This window comes from Furipterus horrens, unplaced genomic scaffold (assembly GCF_987537825.1).
Source record: "Furipterus horrens unplaced genomic scaffold, mFurHor1.1.pri manual_scaffold_1, whole genome shotgun sequence".
NCBI classification, from domain to species: Eukaryota; Metazoa; Chordata; class Mammalia; order Chiroptera; family Furipteridae; genus Furipterus; species Furipterus horrens.
Genome location: NW_028327171.1, coordinates 129,379,997 through 129,396,224, shown reverse-complemented (window position 1 = coordinate 129,396,224; position 16,228 = coordinate 129,379,997). Strand labels below are relative to the sequence as shown.

The window sequence follows — 16,228 nt, the reverse complement described above, 5'->3', positions numbered from 1 at the left end:
TCAACTCGCAGTCTAAGAAAAAACATATCTTTCAAATCAGCTGATAGCCAGCAAGTGCTCAAAGGAGACCCTTCTACAGCAAGAGTTTCTTTTGAGGAATTTGGATTCCCCATAGTTTCTGAAATGAGTCTTTTCTCTATAATGCTCATTTCTTTGTGATAGTTATTTATAGATCCATAACCAATTCCTCTGGAAAATAAGAACTCATTTTTGATATTTTGTGAAGTTGAAAATGCTGCACATTGATATCCAATGAAAGGAAAGCTCAAAGAAAGATTATTTTGCATCTTTTAAGAAAGTTTCCGTGAAAGCAGTTTATGAAAATTACTAAATCTGCACAGATTTGAGAAGACAGAATAATTTTAGGATTATGGTAACTGGAGACTGTCTCAGAAGAAAATAGAGAGATTATGTTATTTGTATTTATGCATCAAATATCCATCTAATACTTCACAATTTCCACCCTAGGAGATTAGGCATTTCTTTTTCCATTTTCCTTTTTCGGTGCCTGTTTCATACTGTTTATTGAACATACTTGATTAGGACAAAGCATTGTGGGCCTGTGGAGTCTGAAGCAAAAACAGTGGAAATAGTGTCTCACATCTTGTGGAGGACATGCCTTTTACTGAATTTTGTCATGCACTTCTAACTCCCTAATCCGTCATACAAATATTTGTACTGTCATATCCATGTACTTTTCTCTTGGATGATACAACTGAGTCTTTCGTCAACTCACTAGAGGATTTCCTGGGGAAACTAAGGAGCAATTTGACTTGAAACTGGCTTTATTTCTCTCAGATTCTTTTTGCAACAGCTTCTCCTCATATGTCTGAAAAAAACAACAAAATTTGAAATTTAAATATAGAATATATTAAGCAAACTAATAGAAAAATAAAAATAAATCCACTTGACTTGATAAATCCTGTGTAATAGCTGGAAACTGCCATTTGCCAAGAAATGATTAAACTTAGTGAAATGTATTTTATAGCTAATCCTTTAATGTCTGTTTTACATATTACCCTTCCTACTGCTAATACTGAACAATATTGTAAGCTAGTAATTGTATGCCCTATATTTCAAATTGCTATTAGGAAGCCACATAAATAACAATTTTCAGCACTTGTTTATAATTCCACAAGACATTTCTTACCATGGGGTAAAGTAACAGGGGATTTAAAAAGCTGCTGTGGGGATAAAGCTACAGGGGAAGCATGACGGCGATCTGTAGCAACAGAGGCTGTAAAGCAAACTGAAGTAAGAAGTCTGGAATCTTGATAATGCACAACCTAGTACTGACTGACTGTCAAGAGAGGTGAGACTGTAGGTGTCTGTTAAACATTTAGCCAGAAATTTCATTTACATAATATGTCTTCAAAATGGTATAAAATGAACATGACTCCAGCAACTTGTCCTGTTAGAGCCAGGACATCAGGCTGTAAAATGCGACTGAGTGCGTGTCACAGAACTGGTTTTCATCAACAACACTTTAATCTAGGTTGTTTGGGGGTTCTTTTTATATTTTTATATTTATTTACTTTTAAGTATACTTTATTGATTATGCTGTTACAATTGTACCTATCTTTTTCCCTTTGCTCCCCTCCCCAGTACCACCCTTCCCTCCAGCAATCCCACCCCGCCTTAGTTCATGTCCCTGGGTTGTGCATGTAAGTTCTTTGGCTTCACCCTTTCCTATAATATTCTTAAATTCCCCCTGTCTATTTTGTACCTACCAATTATGTTGCTTAATCTCTGCACCATTTCCCTATTTCCCCTCTTGCCCCCTTCCAACTGATAACCCTCCAAATGATCCCCATACCTATGATTCTGTTCCTGTTGTGGTTTGCTTAGTTTGTTTTTGTTTTTATTTTTTAGATTCAGTTGTTGATAGTTGTGAGTTTGTTGTCTTTTTAATGTTCATAGTTTTGATCTTGTTCTTTTTCTTAAGTAAGTCCCTCTGACATTTCATATAATAATGGCTTGGTGATAATGATGTCTTTTAGCTTTACCTTGCCTGGGAAGAACTTTATCTGCCCTTCCATTCTAAATGATAGCTTTGCTGGATAGAGCAATCTTGGTTGTAGGTCCTTGCTTTTGATCACTTTGACTAATTCTTGCCTGCAAAGTTTCTAGTTCTTAGCCCAGCCCCCATGAAGGGAAATTTTGTGACAGTGAGTCTTGCGACCTGTTAATGTCCCAGAGGTTATGTAATCTCCCAAACTCTGAATTTTATTTGTTCTCTTCTGTTTTTTAAAAATGAAAGAAGGCACCCATCTTATAATTTTATGTGCATTTTGGGGGGGTTCTCCAAAACACTGACAACGCATTTCCCCTACCTTGGGAATTATCTACTAGTGTTAAGCGATTATCATTTGATTCTAATGTCTCCTCATTGTAGTTGCAAGATCAGAGTAGGGCCCTGGTCTGGTTTCCTGCTCAGCCTGGACAGTGTGTGGAACCATTTGGCATCGTAGGAGTTCACTCTCTGTCTTCAGGGTTAGTGATTAGAGGTGTCTGGAGTGCTGTGGGCAGTGATTTGCACAGTACTAGCATGCAGCATAAGTGAGGATCTTAGATTAAACCCTTCCACTCCTTTATAAAGGAAAAAGCATGCCAAGAAGGCATAGAAGCTGGATGTGTGTCCCCAGCATCTACATTTCCTCCCAGGGGTCTCTCTACTCTCTTCTTCCAGCCCTTTTCTTTGTTGACATAGGTAAGGGTAATGGAGTCCCACAGCCAGATTCAGCATTAGGAAAAAAATGTGCCTGGGCAAATGAGTAAGGGAAAACATATGTTTTTGGAGAGAGTGCTAGATTTAAATCTCAGCTCTGTTACTTATTTACTTACAGTGTAACTCACCACTTCTCTCCTTGAATTTGCCACTGTGGTCTTGCTGAACTATTGGGGTGGCCAAAATATTCATTCAGTTTTTGAGTAAAAATAAAAGACACATTTTTCATTTTCGCCAATAACTTTATTGAACAACATATTCACCATTTTGTTCCACTATTTCTGCCATCTTCTGAGCAACTTCATAATTTCATCTTCCCAAACTTTATTTTTTTGAGCAAAGAACTCTTCCAGGTGCCTTTTGTAGTCTTTCAGGGAATTGAAGTTTTTCCCATTAAGAGAATTTTGTAAAGACCAAAATGAATGGAGGTCTGAAAATGCATGTCTGTTGAATACAGCAGATGAATCAGAACTTCCCAGCCCAGCTGTAACAGGTTTTGCCTAGTCATCAAAGAAACATGCAATCTTGCACTATCCTGATGGAAGATTGTGTTTTCTGTTGACTAATTCCAGACACTTTTCATGGAGTGCTGCTTTTGGTTGGTCTAATTGAGAACAGTACTTGTTAGAATTGATAATCGTTTGGTTTTCTGGGAGGAGCTCATAATAGAGGACTCCCAGTCCCACCATATACAGGACATCACCTTCTTTGGATGAAAACTGGCCTTTGGTGTGGTTGGTGGTGGTTTATTTCACTTGCCCATGATCTCTTCCATTTCACATTATTGTATAATGTCCATTTTTCATCATCCATCACAATTTGTTTTAAAAACAACTGCTTTTATTACATTGTAGTAGAGAATCACATGCAGCTATGAGGTCAAGAAGGTTTTCTCCACGTAGCTTAGGTAGAACCCAAACATCAAAGCTACTAACATAACCAAGCTGTTGCATGATTTTCAACACTCAATTTGGATATTTTGAGTATATCAACTATCTCCCACATTGTATAATGTCGAGTGTTCTCAATTAATATCTCAATTTGATTGCTATCAACTTCAACTGGTCTACCCGACTGTGGAGCATCATCCAGTGAGAAATCTCCAGCGCCAAACTTAGCAAACCACTTCTAACATAGTCAATTAGTCACAGCACCTTCTCCATACACTGTACAAGTATCTTTTTTTTTTTTTTTGCATTTCGGTTGCATTTTTGCCTCCCTTGAAATAATAAAACATAAAATGCCAAAAATGTTGCTATTTCCTTCCATCTTCAATATTAAAATGGCTACACAAAAATTCACCAATTTTGATGTTTTTTAAAAAATGCTTGCTGATATGACAGCTGTCACAATATAATCTAACAAAATTGTTTCAAATGAAGTTAAAGACAACTAAGCACTACTAGAGCCATCTTATGGAAAAAAATCAAATATTTTGGCCAACCCAATATTTGCAGAAAAATGTCACAATCTCTCTCACCTCCAGACTTCTGCATAATTTCTGCCCAAAAGCCTCCCCCGCCCACCCCCCACCCCCACTTTTTCTGTCTTGTCTCCTTCACCTAAGTGGTCATTTCTTGTTTTTAAAATCTCGGCTATTACTTTACAGGAAAAACCCTCCTGGAGCTTCCCACAGGTTTCCATGGCACACGACACGGAGGGTGCTTGGTAGCTTGTCCTCTACAAGCACCTCGGTGGCAGGGACTGTGCTTTTTCATAATCATACCCTAAATAAAACAACATAGTGGCAGAAGATGTCACAAGATGTAGCCCAGAAGTCTGTGTGCCACTTCAAATCCCTGACACAAACAATTCCTTAACACCTCAGGTTTGTCAGTTTTCTCATTTTGAAAATTGAGGTCATCATAGTTTCTATTTCATTAAGTAATTATAAAGATTAAATAAGAAAAAAATAATATAAGCACTTTGAATATTACCAGAATGTATTGAGCACTCAATAAATGTTTGCTGTTTTTCTCCTTAGTTTTATTTTTCAGTTAGATCCAAATTTATATGCAAAATTATGTTTCCCTGGAAAGAATGTAAAGATCTAAGAAGAGATAACAACATCGCCAATACTAATAATATTACAAACACAAATATAATAATAATGATGAAAGTATGTTTTTTAATAAATGAATAAATTCTGTTTGAGTATAGTAAGAAAAGATATTACATTGTACTTGGAGGTACTTTTTTAAATCCTATGTAGTTCATCTTGTCTAATTAATTTATATTCTTATTTTAGTAAATTGTTTAAAACAAGCTATCATTACACAGAATTAATTGTAGAATTAAGAGTAAGAACTCTGTAGTCAGACTGCTCAGGATTTAAATACTATATGTCATCTTAGACAAGACTTCTAACTCTCTAGCTCAGTTTTTCACCTGTAAAATGAGGATAAATTATAGTCCTTATTGGGGATAATAGGATATAAAAGAATAATATACATGAAACACATATTTGGTGCTAAAAAGAGCTCAATAAATGTTCACAGCTATTGTTATTGTTGTTATTATTTCTTTTCAGTTATCAATTATCTGCCTCTAATAAAGGATTTGAGCTGGAAAATCACAAAACCACATAACTCACTTGATGTGAGGAATCCAAATAATAAGCTTTAGCACTTAAGCAGTAATAAGCATCTCAGCTTGCAAAAGAGACCATTGAGGGTATCAGTTCCTGTCCCCCAGGGAAAAAGGAAGTGAAATGTGGTAGAAGTTTGGACTTAGAAGGAAGGCAGATTTGAGAATCCTGGCTCTACCATTTATTGGAATATAACCTTGTGACATTGGAATCCTTTCTTAGCTTTGGTTATCTTGAGTTCTCTATTTCTAAAAACTAAGATAATAGTTTCCACATAGCTCAAGGATTCATGAGATAAGATTAAGAGAAGGGACTGTACATAGTTTCTCCTCCACAGGGCAGAAGGTATTTCATTTCTTCCAAATATATGGTACCTTGGACTCCAGTGACCACTGATGCAATTATCAATAGTCTGGCAAAAATAGAAGATCAAGTTGTTTTTTTCACCCCCAATCCCTTTATTTCCATGAAATCAGAGGGAAAAAAAAATATGTTCCCCACATGTAAAAAGGAGAAAGCTTCAGAAATCCAGGAGACATTGGATAAATAAAGCTTGATTAATAATATAAAATGCCATGTAGGTAATTTTACAAAACAGTGGGGCAATGATAAAGCACTTATTAAAGTCCCTGTTAAAGTAATTAGTCATAAAAATGGAAACTTTTAGGCACTTCTGTTATCTCTTAGATCCCAGAATAGGCTCAGGCTGTGCTGAATCGCTTCTTCTCTCAGATCTAAGTCAAAAGGAGACAAAAGGAGGCTTCAGAGTCTTAGGATCCACAGGCAAGCAAGTATGAATCCTAAGACTTGGGCACTGGCTTTCCAACTGCCACCGGACTGAGTGACCTGCCCCGGATGCCCTAACCCTGCCTGTTTCCCAGCACTGTCACTTTGCTGCTATGTACCGACTATTTCTGACTATTTCTGATCTGTGTGTGTGTGTGTGTGTGTGTGTGTGTGTGTGTGTGTGTGTGTGTAAAGAGATCAAGATATTTGGGAGCTTGAGAGTGAGAGCTAAGCCCCTGTTCTCTGCACAGAGTATTATGCTATTCATGTATAACTGTGTTACTCCATTGGCCCCCAACCATACCCCGCATTCTGCCTCCATATCACCTTTACTCTATACCAAGGTCTCTTTTGCATATTCTACCCTAAAAATTCTTTTTATCCCCCTCAGCTGCATGTTTAGGCTCCTTATTGATATTATAGGCTCTACTAATTAGCTTCCTTGAGTCTTTTCATAGTTCAAAGTCAAAACTCTGTACATAGTAGATGCTTCATAAGTGCCTCCTGTTGCACTAATTAGAGTGGCAGCTCCTGAGGGCAAGGTCTGCTGTTTGCATTCTCACCCGTCTCCTACAGTTCTTACCCTGCAGGTCTGCAGGCCAGTGTTAATGGAGTTTGGGAAGACAGGGCAGATTTGAGATACTCCAGGCATCAGTCTGAGCTGCAGAGCCCCCAAATAATACTTCCTTGTCACCAACCAAATGCTGCTCCCTTAGGCAGCCACAGAATAATCAGGTTGTCATGGTAGCAGGGACCCTTGAAGAAGGTTTTTAATATAGCTGTGGAGTAATTGTTTTAAAAGAATTTTATACCCTCAGATCCGGAGAAGTAGAAAAGAGGGTGTAGAGCCATGTCATTTGCAAAGGCACCATCCAGAGCGAAGCGAATCCACTCGGGGCACCTAAAGGTTGATATGCAAGGCAAGCCTACAAGTTGTCAGAGAAAATAATTATTGCAGCAAAGACTTCTGTGGATGGCAAAAGAGAAAGAAAAATTAGCTATAAAAATTTCAGACTCTGAAGTGAGATCAGATCTTGATGGACATTTTTTAAAGGGCCTCTAGAAGAACATTCGAAAGGCATACTCTGTGTTACATCAGCAAAATGACTGAATGCAGGTATTATGTTTTATCTTTGTATCCCAAAATGGAAATAATGGCATAATTAATTAAACATCAGCTTTTATCCAAAAAGATTTTTTCCTAGGCTCAAATTTTTGTAAATTTTAGAAATGACCATATAATACTCAGTTATGTAATATGCAGTTATATAATATTCAGTTTTATAATAAATTCTTAATGGAACACAATGAAACCTGTGAAACGTGAACCAAGGGTCTGCCACAATATCTCTTGATGGGTTTTGAAAAGGCTGATGAAAAAATTACATTTCTGTATATGGCAAAAATGTAAGTAAAAACATAAGGCTAGTGTGTGAATAGCTAAAACGTGGAATTTTGGATGATCATCTGGTGAGTAAAGCTTCCAAAGAAAAATTATCATAATTAAACTCTGAGCTATTTTGAGAGATTCCCTTGAACTTTCTTTCAGTATTAAATATACAAGTGAAAATTGCCTTAATATCCAACAGAAGGAACAAGGCTTATTTACATGGTTATGTCTAATTCAGAGCCATATGTAGAACAAGTCTCTTAAACATATATTAAATCCACCACAAATGTTTTCTACCCCTATAATAGAAAATATCCAGAAAATTGAAATCATAGGAAATCGTATGCAGTTAGCAATATCAAAAAATGCTCAGAGGATTTCTTAATAGCCTACTCTAGACATGCTTCCCTTGTGATGGGATTAAAGGGCAAGAAGCACAGGGCCCAGGCCCAGCCTAGGGCTGAGTTAAGGGAACAGAAGTGGTGCTCCAGGAAGTTTCCTAGAAGCTGTGGATTGAGAGCAGCTCTCCAAGTTACACATGGGGATTTGAAAACAAGGCGAAAGCTGAAGAAGCAATAAATTCTTCATTCAAAAACTCCACCTAGAATCCAGACCACCAGATTTGTGAGGGAGGCTGATCCCTAAACAAGGCCAAGTCCAAATGAGCAACCAGTCATTACAGTGGGAGCAACCACACTCAAACAGGGAGCAGGCAGGGGTGGGTGCGGACTGTGCATGAGCAACAGGTGACCCAGGCAGCTGCCAGGAGTCCATCTCTTGGGGAAGGTGTTGAATAGTTAAAGATACCAGTTGTGAATGGGCAGATCCCAGAAAATTCCTCTATTCTTCCTCTTAATATCCCACCACGAACTTTTGAGAGCAGAAAAATATCTTCTAATGCATGGAGTGTATTGTGTATAGAATTCAGAGAAATGTGGTTGGAAAGAAAATTCAGCACCAGATTGTGTGACAATAACACACTTCCTCACTTCATAAATGAACAGAAATTCAAACATTGTGGGCATAGAAGCCATCCTTCTTGATTGAGAGACCTTCTCTACAAGGAGGGAAAAAACAACTCTTGGGAGTTGTTTAAACAGGAGCAGGACCAAGGCAGATTCAGGATACCAATCCTGTAGTATACACAAAGAATTCCATCAAGTGGGTTGAAGCAAATAAGATTAAAACCACCAATTCACATTCATTTTCTGTTGGTGAATCTAAGTTACCTGTGTTGGTAGAGTCCATTAATCAGACGCATGCCATATTCATTCTCACGACTTCTCTTTTGTATAGATATTTGGCTTTGAATAGTTAGAGGGGAAAATAATTACATGCATGATTATGGTTTTAGATTAATTCTCTTACCAAATCTGAATGAAGAGAAGGAAGCAATGGTTAAATGATCCATTTGGGTTTCCATTTTTACATCTTAAACTAAGTTAATAACTTCTGAAATCCTGACATTAAAAAAAAAAAAAAATCGACAACTAAGAAGGAATGCAACTATCTCAAAATAAGAAACTACCAGAAGTTCCAGAAAATCAAACTGCATGGAAGTCCAGCAAACAAAGACATAAAGAAGAAACACTCATCCAGACAGGTAGGAGGGGTGGAGCCGGGGAGGAGAGGATGCAGTGTGGTGATGGCAGCAGCAGCGGCAGCGGCAGGCTGGCAGAAAGCACAGTCACGTGTTTTTAAAAGTCAGGAGGGACATCTGGGGAGCGTTCCAAGCTTCTCACCGGACCTCACAGCGCATGGTCCCATCACTGGGGAAAATCAAGTCTCATTGCTTCTGACTGTGCAAACCAGTGGGGGTTAGGGTTGAGGCAGAAACTGCCGGTCTCAGCAGAGTCTGCTTGTTTAAAGGACTGTCATGGTCCTAGAATGTCCGAAGATGCACCCACTCTGAGAACGATGGCCAAGGCAGCAGTTAGAGGGGTGCCGGTCCAGTGCAGGAGTGGGAGAGGTGCCTGGAAAAGGGGCAAGTGCTGGGCAAGCGGCATTGTTCCTTCTCAGACCTCTCCCCCACATACAGCACCACAATGTGGTGAAACAGGTCGCCCATTACTGATGAATCCCTAAGTCTCCTCCCCTTACAACGTAACAGGAGCGACAGCTCTACCTGGGACGAGGAGGCAAACAAACACAGGAGCCTGTCAGAATGAGGGGACAGAGAAGTATGGCCCAAAAGGGGAAAGGAATCAAGATTCCAGTGGGAGAACTAAGCGACGAGGAGATAGCCGACCTAACAGATGAGGAGACAGACAACCTAACAGATGCAGAATTCAAAACACTGGTGATAAAGATGCTCACAGGCTTGACAGATATGCTTGAGTATAGCAAACGCATAAGAGAAGTGAAGGCTATGCTAAGTGAAACAAAGGAAAATCCACACAAAACCAATGGTGAAGGGAAGGAAACTAGGGTTCAAATCAATGATTTGGAACATAACGAAGAAAGAAACAGTCAACGAGTGCAGAATGAGGAAGCAAGAATTGAAAAAAATGAGGGAAACATCTCAAATTTTGCAAAGGAGGTGGACATACAGGTCCGGGAAGCACGGAGGGTCCCTGGTCAGCTGGACCCAGAGGGGACCACACCAGGATGCATCATGACTGAGATGTCAAAGGTGAAAGATAAAAAGAGAGTCCTGGGGGCAGCAAGAGAGAGGCAGAGAGTTGCCTACAACGGGGTTCCTATAGGACTATCAGCTGATTTCTCGGAGGACACTTTGCAGGAAAGAAGGGACTGGCAAGCAGTATTCAATATGATGATGTGATGAAAAGCAACCTATAGCCAAGGTTACTCTATCCAGCAAAGCTATCGTTTGGAATGGAAGGGCAGATGAAATGCTTCCCAGGCAAGGTGAAGCTAAAGGAGTTCATCATCCCCAAGCCATTATTATATGAAATGTCAAAGGGACTTACTTAAGAAAAAAAAAGATCAAAACTATAAACACTAAAGTGACAACAAACTCACAACTATCAACAACTGAATTTAAAAAATAAAAACAAAATCCAACTAAGCAAACCAGAATAGGAATGGAATCATTGGAAATGGGATCATTTGGAGGGTTATCAGCTGGGAGGGGGGAGGGGGAGAAATGGGGAAATGGTACTGGGGAATTTAAGTGCCTTTTAGAAATGATAAGAATTCTTGCCACCTGTATGCAATGTGTTAAGAATAATATAGGAAAGGATGAAGCCAAAGAACTTATATGCACAATCCATGGACATGAATAAGGGGGGTGGGACTGCTGGAGGGGAGCAAAGGGGAAAAAATGAAATACTGTAACAATCAATAAAATATACTTAAAAAATCAAACAGTTCTTCTCAGACTTTAGGAAGTAAATACAAAAGCTGCTCATCGCCTATTTTACTTGATTTTTCCAGCCTGGTTTTCCACTCTGCTCAAATTTCTACCATCACCTTGTGCCACTAAACAAGGACTCAGTGTCTTCCTGACCTTAGCACTCAAGGCCTTAAAGTTAAGACATCGTCTCTGCACTGAGCAAAAGTCCACAGGCAGAATTTTCTATTAAATGCTACAAGGTTCAGTGAGCATCCAAAGACCTGAAGCAGCGTGAATGAGGAGGGAAGCAGGAAGTGGAAAACTGGCCCTCCAGCCCTGCTCTCAAAGGTTCCTTCATGTACAGCTCCTCCGCCAGCATTGACTGGAGAGTGAGTGGCAGCATCAGCGTCCACCACTCTGCAGGGCCACACCACCTGCCTCCTGCTTGATAAAGAACAGTCAGTGCTGGCATAGTCTGACAAGGGGAAGTTTCTCTATCTTGACTTACAGATTATGAACTATGCAGTGAACCTAGAGCTGACTGAGTGAATACTGGGCCAACAACCCAACATGACTGACCCAGCGTGGGGTTCTGGCACTGGCTTCCCTGGCATTGCCAGGGCTGCAAAGCTGAGTTTTGTATTTTACACTGTCATGAGGTGCGTGTTCTGACTCTGGAATGCAATGCACCTTAGCTCATCACACAAATTCCCTCACTCCTGCCCCTGCATATTGACAGAACATAGGCCTTTTCCCTCTAAAGCTGAAAGTTCTCAGTGTGAGATGTCACCTTCATCTGCTAATATAAACATTATATATACATGTGTGAAAGTATTGTATATATAATGTTTATGTGTGTATGTGAATACAAGTATCCCCCGCTTTCCAAAAGTTCACTTTCCACCACTTCGCTCTAACCAAAGACATGCGATAACACCTGTTTTTGTTAATCAAAAAAAAATCCAAAGATTTTTGCTTTTACAGAAAAAAAGATGAAAAGAGAAAATAGCACGCAGCATTTGTTTTGCATGGGCCACTATAGCTCAGCGCGCACCCCAGCAGCCAGAGGGCCCCACCAGGCTCCTTCCCCGGGACCCTCACTCAGCATCTCAGCAGCAAGCACTATATTTGAACTGTGTCTGTGAGCATCTGGGCTTCATCTCAACTTATTTTCTGCTTCCGTTAGGCAGATGTGTCCTAAGGTGACAGAAAAGCCTAAGAGCTCATAAGGGTTTTTCAATTAACATGGAACTGGACATAATTAAGCATTTCGATAGTGGTGAACAAAATAAAGACATTGAGTGTGTGTGTGTATTAACTTTTGGTTCTGGGAGCGCTCTTAAATGTTTGTATGTGAATTAAAGGTAATTGCTTCTTCACTGTGCATCATTTTGACTTACGAAAGATTTCATAGGAATGCTTTACTTCCAGATAGCAAAGGAAACCTGTATGTGTATTGATGGAGTCACTCACCTGTATGCTGCAAGTGCTTATTTCAGAAGAGGGCTATATCAGCCAGGTTAATATTAGCCATGATAACAAAACAAACCCCCACGTGAACAATGGTTCAAACCCAGTGTAAATTTATTTCTTCCTTATGGAAAGTCCGAAAGAGGTATCTCTGGTCCCCAGGTGTCTCTCTCTTCCAGTCTGCAATTTAGGAACCTAAACTCCTTCCACCTAGGGGCTCCATCTTTAACATGTGGCTCCCGAGATTGCTATGCTGAGTTGGCTGTACCAAGCTGGTGGAAAGGGAAAGGGTGTGGAGCACCACAAGCTAGAGATATTCATGGGCCAGGACAAACATCACTTCTGCTCACACTCCATTGGCTAGACTATCATGTCACATGGCCACACTAAACCACAGAGGAGGCTGGGAAATGCAGCTTAGATGAATGCCCAGAGGAAGGGGTAATAGATTCCATGACAGCTAACCAGTTCCTGCCACAGGGACAATGCAGAAATATAGGGCTTAGCCTGCATTTTCATAGAGCTGATAACTCTTAAGAAAATACATCCTATATGCAGGAGCAATTCAGTAACTGTTCATTTCAGATAAAGGGCCAAAATGGGGGGAAAGAGGCGATGTCATCCAGCTGGGTGAGGAATCCACTGTGGGCTGCAGATGATGGACAATCTTGCAAGTGGGTGTGAGTGAAGTCCTGAATGTGGGCAGGGTTTAGATTGATTGGAAGAACAAAAGAATCAGCTGAAAAGTGACAGGGGCCCATTCCAGAAACAATGAAACCTGTCTGGCAGGAAAGGAGGCATAGATTGTCCATATTCAAAGGAAGCATTTGAGCTAAAAGATCTCACTGACCTCTGGTTTGGAAATGTGTGGTTAGGAGTCTCTAGTTCTAAGACAAGTGGAATCTCAGTTACTGAGATAAAGTAAGAGAGAATGTGAGGTCAATTTCAAAACTATACTGAATAATCTTTCAGCCTCTCATGTCTAAAACATTTTAAAAATCATGTCTAAATCCAGGATTTATCCAGATTTGCAAGTTAAAGATTTCAAGTTTGAAGTATTTCAGGTGAGAGATTTTATGACAGATACTAACAGTAAACATGAACTATAGGTAAGTATGTGAAGCAGAGTTTGTTCTCCAAGCAGGTGGGCTTTTGTAAGAGGTCATGGTATTCATGGTATTCTCCTGTCACTTACACTTTCTGATTTTTTAAAAAATTATAAAAGCATAATGGTATACAATATGTTATATAGTTTCAGGTGTACAACATAGTGATTCAACATTTATATTCCTATGATGTGATCACCACAATAAGTCTAGTAACTGTCATCACCATACAAAGTTATTACAATATTATTGACTATATTTTCTGTTGACTTACTTATTTTATAAATAGAAATTGACACCTCATATTCCTCTTTACCTTTTTTACCCATCACCCCACAGCCCTCCCCTCTGGCAACCATTAGTTGGTTCTCTATATCTATGAGTCTGTTTCTGTTTTGTTTTTTATTGCACATATAAGTGAGATCATACAGTACTTTTCTTTCACTGTCGGACTTATTTCACTTAGCATGATATCCTCTAGGTCCATCCAGGTTGTCACAAATGGCAAGATTTCATTCTTTTTATGACTAATATTTCATTGTATATATAAATCACATCTTTTTTATTCATTTATTTATCAATAGATACCTAGGTTACTTTCATATCTTGCTATTGTAAATAATGCCTTAATAAATAGGGGTGCATATATCTTTTTGATTTAGTGTTTTTATTTTCTTGAGATAAATACTCAGAAGTGAAATTCCTGGGTCATGGTAGTTCTGTTTTTTAATATTTTTAGGAACCACCACCCTGTTTTCCATAGTTTCTGCACCAATTTGCAATCCCACTAATAGTGCACTAGGGTTTCCTTTTCTCCACATCCTCTCCAACACTTGTTGTTTGTTGATTTTTGAAGCTAGCCACTCTGACAGGTAAGAGGTGATATCTCATTGTGGTTTTAATTTGCATTTCCCTGATGATTGGTGATGTTGAGCATCTTTTCATATCTGCTGGCCATCTGTATGTCTTCTTTGGAGAAGTGTTTGTCTAATTTTTAATCAGATTGTTTGTGGAGCTTCTTCAATGTTGAATTGTATGAGTTCCTTATATATTTTGGATATCCCTTATTGAATGTATCTTTTCCCATCTTGTTTTGTTGATGGTTCTCTTTGCTGTGCAGATTTTCATATTGATGTAGTTTCATTTGTTTATTTTTGCTTTTCTCTTGCCCAAGGAGATATATCCCAGAAGATATTGCTTTAGTTGCATTTTCCATATATACATTCTACCTCCTCTTCACTGAGATTTAAATTAAGCACAGATAACATCACAGTACCAGTTTGATAAGTGATGTGCTATTGTACTCTCTCTCTCTGGTATTCTCTCTCTGCATATAAGAAAATGTTTATTTTAATATTATATATGCATATATAGGCATGAAAATATAAGCCTTTCATTAAAATTCTTATTACAAGAAGTGAGCTTGTGAGCTTTTGTGGTTATTTAAGGGAAGTTTTGTGAAAGTGATATTTACCTACCATTTCCTTGCCTACTGCCTTAACACTGAAATAGATTTATTTTCCAAGTTACTTTTTATTTGCTTGACGTATAGGGAAACTATAACAACAAATGATTCATTTGTAACTTAGTCTTTAAGAAATTACCTACCACCAACTCTCCTATATAACAATTAATTGGTGTAAGGCTGTGTGAATTTGAGCATACTATCTTATTTATTATCCTGTCTATGGCAATACCTCTGCCTGCCTGTGAGGTAGGTTAACTAGCCACTTCTACCTGTCTATTATAGGTGAGGAATCTGAGACAGAGACGTGCAATTACATTCCCAAGATCTGGCAAAACCTTAGGGCTGGAACTCAGCTCTCTTGGCCCCTTGCCCTAGGATCTATTCCTTTTCCAACATAACCTTTCCTATATCAACTGAGGGCACTGACCATTTGGATAAAAACTGCTGAACTGCAACATAATTTAGGAGGATGGGTTTCTACATAAATATATTCATGCAGAAAGCAAAGGATGACATCATGTATCTGATAAGAAAGAGTGAAATGTAACGATGAACTGAATGAGAAGTCAGAAAGCTAATCTATAAGAACTCTTCCTCCAAATCACATGATATACCGCTCAAATTCATTATTTTTTGTTGAATGTCATTTCCCATAACTTCTTGGACTGTTTGCGTGTTGATAAATGTATTTTTAGGTTTCAGAACATTATAATTCTTTTGGCACTTCCCCAGTCTCTCAACCCTACATGTTGGTGGGAAAAATATAAGGATATATTTTCTTTATAGACTGCAATAAGCATCAGTTGGTACTTACTAAATATTACCCATTGTGACAGGTCTTCAGATTACACAATCTTTGCACCCAGAAAACTCATATTGTAGAGGGAGCCTGAAGTAAGGATTATGAAAACTGGGTGGAAAAAAATCCTGGTTCTAGTTACCTCTTGATGTCTTAGCTTTGTTGGAGTGGTTAGATTTTTCAAAATGACAGGCAACCAGTTAAGGATTTATGCCACAAACACAGACTGGAAGATGCAAGAGTGTAGGTCTGAAGCAAGTAGTGATCTGAAGCACCAACAAGGAGAACTGATCCGTAGCTGAAATAATGCCTTTGCTCCTGCAGAAAGAGGCAGTTACAAGCCTAGCAGAGTGCTCGGCCTGAGGGGAGTTAAGGGGAGCAGAGAAACTGTGCCTCATTTTAGTGAAGTTCACTGTCCCTGCTGACAGCAGGGTAGATCTGCTGGGACAAAGAGCACTTGTGCACTCTGAGATGATCTAGTGTTAATTAGTGGCAGGGTATCTCAGGCAGCTCCAGGATCCACAGCAGTGTGTAGCAAGGCCTTTCCGGGGAAGAAAAGGAAGAGGAAAAGTTTTCAGAGTCGTAGGAGGCATGCTCAG

At 39.1% G+C, this 16,228-nt stretch overlaps 1 protein-coding gene across 2 annotated transcripts in view; it reads left to right on the top strand.

The window, feature by feature from the left end:
* The window catches only part of NCKAP5 (NCK associated protein 5), a 1,035,979-nt gene that overhangs the window by 879,184 nt on the left and 140,567 nt on the right, over positions 1-16,228 (top strand). The window lies entirely within an intron of this gene.